Source organism: Ochotona princeps, chromosome 10 (assembly GCF_030435755.1).
Source record: "Ochotona princeps isolate mOchPri1 chromosome 10, mOchPri1.hap1, whole genome shotgun sequence".
In the NCBI taxonomy this organism is placed as follows: Eukaryota; Metazoa; Chordata; class Mammalia; order Lagomorpha; family Ochotonidae; genus Ochotona; species Ochotona princeps.
In genome coordinates, this window is record NC_080841.1 from 47,353,099 (window position 1) to 47,359,401 (window position 6,303).

Below are 6,303 nucleotides of genomic sequence, written 5' to 3' on the forward strand. Positions count from 1 at the left end.
GAATTGGGAAGTTTCATTGGAGGTATTGTGTTTGCAGCTGGATATTAGTTACATATACACTTCTCTGAGTGTTTGTCACAAAGGAAGTATTCAGCAGTCACATCAAATACTTTATATTCCCAGACTGGGAAATGGATTATTTCATTTCATATGAAAGATTTGCAGAAACTTTAGAATTATTCCCTTTATTCTAAAGAGGGAAATAAACCTACAGTAAGCCACCTGGAGCGTCTCTCTCTCTCTCTCTCTCTCTCTCTCTCTCTCTCTCTCTTTCTCTCTCTCTCTCTCTCAGTTCTCCAGACCTTTCAGCTGGGTATAAATGGGTTACTGAGTCCCCATTTTCCTTGACTCTCCACCTATGCTCTGTGATCTTTATGATAGGCTCCCTGTTATCCTGGATTGTCCTTTGTGTCCAAAACACAGGCTGGGTTATCCACCTGTGGCACATTTCTAGTCATTCTTGAATAGCTCTAGGCTGTGAAAGAAAGCAGATAAAGTACAAACATTAGACCCTGCAGTGGCTGAAGAGTTGGAAAGAACATCTATTTTCTCCGTCAAACTTTCTATGTTGCACCTGGTCATGTCTCATTGTTCTGCAGGCTACATCATGTTACATCATGTGAGTAAAACAGGAGGCAGGCTACTGTGGCAACACCGGCTGAATCAGCCTTGCCTACAAGAGGAAGAAGAATGCCAAGACCCTGGCCCAGCAGAGAAATTCAATGCCAGCTTTTGTGAGAGAGAGAAGAGTTCCAGGCTGTGATTGTACCACCTGAGTACAGGTGAATCAAAGACAAGGACATCTTACCAAGAAATTGGACAGTCAGTTGCAGCTTCAGGGACCAAATGAAAGGTGCTGTAGAACACGATACTTCAAGACACATAAGCAAATGTAATAAACAGACAAGCTTATTTTGGTGTAAAAAAATCCATTTATGAATTCAGCAGGTCTTCAGGAGATGGAAATGTGTATGATGAAAAGCCCATATGAATTTCAAATTGTTTTTGCACCAGAATAAACTCTTACTTTAAATTCATTTATCCAAAAACTTCTTGAAATATGCACCTATAACCTAAAAGGCACTAACTTTTTTTTTTAAAAGATTCATTTATTTTTATTGGAAAGGCAGATTTACAAAGAGAAGGAGATACAGAGAGAAAGATCTTCCATCTGTTGGTTCACTCCTTAAGTGGCCTCAACAGCTAGAACTGAGCTGATAGAGATCCCAGAGCCAGAAGCCTGCTCTGGGTCTCCCACATGGGTGCAGGAACCCAAGGCTTTGGACCATCTCTACTGCTTTCCCAGACCATAAACTGGGAACCGGGCAGGAAGTGGCCTTGACAACCAAATAAATACCCAGAGACCCAGTGAAGCTCCTGTCTCAATTGCATATGACATTCTGCACAAAGGATAAATGGGGACATGAACCGGTACCGGAATGGTATCCCAACGCATGCAATGCAAGGATTTAGGCACTGAGCCATTGTGCTGGGCCCAAATATGCACTGAACGTAAAATTAGAAACCCTCAGTTCTGCCTCAATTGTGTCACTGTCTAGTTGCCTGGCTTCAGGCATGTCACTCACCCAACCTAAACTTTCTAAACTTTCACTTCATGCTCTTAGAAGCAATTTCAGTAGTAAACAGGCCTAACATTATGAATGTAACATAATATAATGGTGACCATGTGAACATTTCAGATTTATATATCCATAAAGTCATTTACTTGGTAAGCTTTGACACAATAAAATATAAGCAACTCTTGAAATGTATTGGTGAATCTGAAATTCTGTTACCTCAATTACCACTTCAACACACTAGCATCAATGAGGCCTCTTGACAGAGCTGCCAGGTAGCAAGGATGTGTTTTGATTTTGCAATGGTATGTCTCATAATAGGACTGAAACTGTAAGAATTGCAACACACACAAACCAGTTGTTTTTATACTGAACAATCCCACATCTTTGCCTCCTATGAGAGAGCATTTTAAATCCAATACAGTGTTCAGCAAACTTGTTTACACAGTACTAATTCCATCCCACATTAGGTTCAAGAATAGTTTTAAGACTTACCTTATCTAGACATGTCACTCCCTGGCTTCCATTTGTGAATCTAAATAGCTTCTCCCAGGATTGATGTCATGTGAGGAAGTATTTGAGACTTGGAGGTGGGTTCTGAGAGTGGGAACCTAGTGTTTTTCGGAAATAAATAATTTCATTTTATTTCCCTGTTTCCAGTGTCACTGTCTGAACAAATAAGCTCATGTTCAGATAAAAAGTTCATACAATGACTATACTCAATGTAAGCTTGTAAGTATACAATGTCATATTTGCAGGCTTCAAAATGAAAAGCTATAAACATCATCGGTCAGAAATGGAGTGGTGGACATGCACTTGGATATATGAAAGACATCCAGATGCTTTGCTCTGCAGCTTTAGGCCAGTGGTTGCAACAGTACAAGCTCAAACATAGAGAGATATGGTCATAAGACTGTGGCCTTGACTGGAACAATGCCCAAATAAATACCCAGAGATCCAGTGAAGCACATGTCTCAATTGCATAGGACATTCTATATAAAAGATAAATTGGGGAGGAGAGGGAAGGAGGTGGCAGGGAGGGCCTTCCTTTCGGTTGCAACAATGTGTGAGTAAAACTTTCTTCACTCAAACGGGAACAGAGTGACCATAGCTTAAATTAAAAAGAGCAGTTTAATGACTGCCTGGAACGCCCTCATCCCATATGCTAGTGCCTCAGATGGAGTCCCACCTCCACATCCATCATAGCTTCCTGCTAAGGCATCTGGGAAGGAGCAGATAATGACCCAAGTGCTTGGATCTCTGCCCTCCTTGGGAGAAATCTGGGGATGGATCCTGCTTCAGCCTGGCTTATTCACAGCTCTTGCAAGCATTTGAGGAGCCAAACGGCAGCTAGATCTCTCCTTCTCCATCTCTCCCTATCCCTTTGTCTCTCTGTCTTTACAATAATTTTTAAAAGATTACCTTGAAAGTCTATTAATGATTAATGAAAGATTAATCATTAATGAAAAGATTAATGAAAGTCTATTAATTATTATATATGTTCATATTAATTAGCATTTCTATAATTTACAAACCAAACCAAAACTACTTTTCTCCTGCATTATGTGAGTTCCTTAATGCTTTCAACAGATCTTATTCATCTTTGTACACTGTTGCTGGCATAGTCTCTGGTATGCAGTAAATGTCCAGTAAATGTTGACTCTCAATACCTTCCTTATTATTACAACAAATCATTATTGAAATTTGTGAACATCAATGTCCCAGAAGTTATGTTTAGCTGGAAAGGAAAAAGTGGTTCAAAAATATGATGGTTGTCTAATAAAATGTCACTGAGCAAGATGGAAAATATTTTAAACATACTTGATATAGTAATTCTATAAAAAACAGAATCTAGAAAGGAAAGAAATATAAAATATTAGCCCAGAATAGTCCATCAATATCAACGTTCATGGTTGTGCAGGTGAATATCTGTAGTTTGGCTTGCAGCATCCTCACTTGTAGTTTTGCTTGTGTGGTAAGTCATTGGAAAAGATTTTTTTTTTTTTATTCTGCTCTGTAAGCAGTTAAACAAATGTTGTCTCCTACATTCATTCCCAGCACAGTGCATAGGCAATGTCAACCTTTCAAGAACAAAACTTCAGGGAAACATCTCTGGCAAAAGCCACAGCCTGAGCAAGGGCCTTCTTTTACATATTGAAGTGATCACGTTTGATACCAGCCTGAGAAATAATATTATAAACATGGGCCTCCAAGTTAGGGCATCAACACTTCAACTTCTCCTAGCAAAAAGTTCAAGTGGGAACATGTTCATGAGTCTGTTAGGGGTGTTCTGTCTTCCAATGTATGGTTATGGAAAGTCTAAGAAAATCCGGGATCCAACCAGGTGGGTATAAATTTGTTCTGTAAACAAGGGGCATGTATTATATCCGCATTAAAAATAGTGTCCACTTCTTCACTGAAAATTTCCTTTTGACCAGCACTTTCTTGGTAGGTCTTTCAGGTGTATCACAGACCACTTTGATTCTCCTGAAAACAAGTCAATCATCTGTAGCATAAAATGATGCTTGCAACTTTGTGGTGAATATGGCCCCGAGTTTAACAGTGAAGTAAGTAAATAAAACTATTCTTAAATGAGCAATGTGGTTGGCTTTCCTTTTTTCTCCAAGTACTATCATGTAGCAGCAGCATTCCGTTATGGGCAATGGTAGAATGCATCGAAGGGATAATTGTGAAACTGATATGCATTGGCTTCCCTTTATTTTCTACATACTCTGGAACTTTCTTCCATAACCACTCTAGTACTATCTTTTTTTTTTTTTTTTTTTTTTTTTTTTTTTTTTTAAAGATTTATTTTATTTTTATTACAAAGTCAGATATACTCTAGTACTATCTTAACTCAAAACCTTCCCAAATCATGTGTTTAGAAGTAAATGCTGGGCCCAGCACAGTGTCCTTGAGGTTAAATCCTTGCCTTGCAATTGCTGGGACCCCATGTGTGCTCCAGTTCGTGTCACAATAGCTGCACTTCCCATCCAGCCCCCCGCTTGTAGCATGGAACAGCATGAGGGGCCTTGCACCTGCACAAAGCCTTGGGACCCTGCACCTTTGTGAAAGAGACCCAGAAGAGGATGCTGGCTCCTGGCTTTGGATCGGCTCAGCTCCACCCATTGTGGCCATCTGGGGACGAAACCAGCAGATGAAAGATATCTCTGTCTCTCTTTCCCTCTGCAAATCTGAGTTTCCAATAAAAATATTTTTTTAACAAACAATTACTACATGCTAAGCAAGTATACGCTATTTCTACATGTGTAGTTCTTACAGGTAAGAATAAATACATGGAAAGTGGATTTTTTTTCTTTTAAAATGATAGCTTTCTTCCTTCCATCCTTCCTTTCTTTTTTATTTTTGCTTTTGTTTTATTTTCTTGTCTTTCCAACCCAATACAAATGTTTTTCTACTTGTGAGCATCTTTTTATTTTATTGCACTAACTTTAAAATTAGTACAAGTATAGGTAAAACCCAAAGTTACTCTGGACAAGAAAAATGACACTTTTAAAAATGGTGTTAATTGACTATCTTCTTCTGGCTAGTTTAGTATTTCCCAGCTTATCTCATAGAAACCAGTTACAGCATCTTTAATGCAGAAGCGTCCTGACTTTGATTCTCAGAAAAGGGGCAAGAAAATATTTCTGTCTGTCTTTCCTCTGTCTCTCTTTCTCTCTTCTCTCTCTGTTTCAGTATCTCTGTGGACCTTCCATTCCTCGTGTGTGTGAGTGTGTGTGAGTGAGTAAATCTTCAGTGTTATAAGTTGGATACATGTTTACTGGAATGTTAGACAATCCTTCTCTGCTTTGTCATTTCATTCCACAGTTACTATTTGGGCCAATGCAAGTGGTCCAAAAGGGAGCTTTTTTTTTCTCACTATTCTGTGATCACAGATTTTTACTGAGATTAAGATGAGAAATTCTCTCTTGTGTTAATGTTTTCCTTAACTTGTTACATAAATTTCTTCAATATAAAATATAGCTATGATTGATTATGAAAAATTTATAAAACAACTGACTTGTTTTTTAGCTGAAAGGTGTTTTGTGGGAATTAAAAAAAAAGTCCTTTATAGCAAAATTGCCTCTTCTTTTTCGAAATGCATACATGGGGTAAGATTTTTTTTTTTAATTTGGCCATTGATTTAAGTACTTTCCCCAATTATTTCTTATTTGAACTGTAATATTTTGCCCTTGAATTAATGTTTTCTTTCCTGTCAAAGTATCCATGTTTCTAATGACAATTAGGAAAAAGTTTCAAACTATCAGCATATCCAGTTATCATTACTTAGGCCAAGAACATGAGTGAACTTAAATTACACCTACCCAAAAGAAGATTTAAAAGAGTACGGGTGTAGTACTTTTCTGGGGAAAAAATCCTGTTGTCCAGAATATTTACAAATAGATAGCAACTAGCAGCTGTTTGAAAGCAGAAGTTCTTTGGTCTAAAATGGTCATTTCTGAGCATTTTTTGCTTGCTGATCTATCAATTTTAATGCCTGTTTCAGTTTCTTGGACAGGATATATGCACATTTCATTGACACTTGTTATTTTCTGTGGAAATTAACCAATAGCATGTACAAATGAGAAGACAGAAATATAAGGTTGGTTCCCATTACGTTTCAAGGGTACTGGGGTTACTTGTGTTGGAACCTTAGATTGCTCTTTTTGATTCTCTTCATTATTGTGTTTTGAAAAGCTGTTTACCTGATGTTTCATAACAG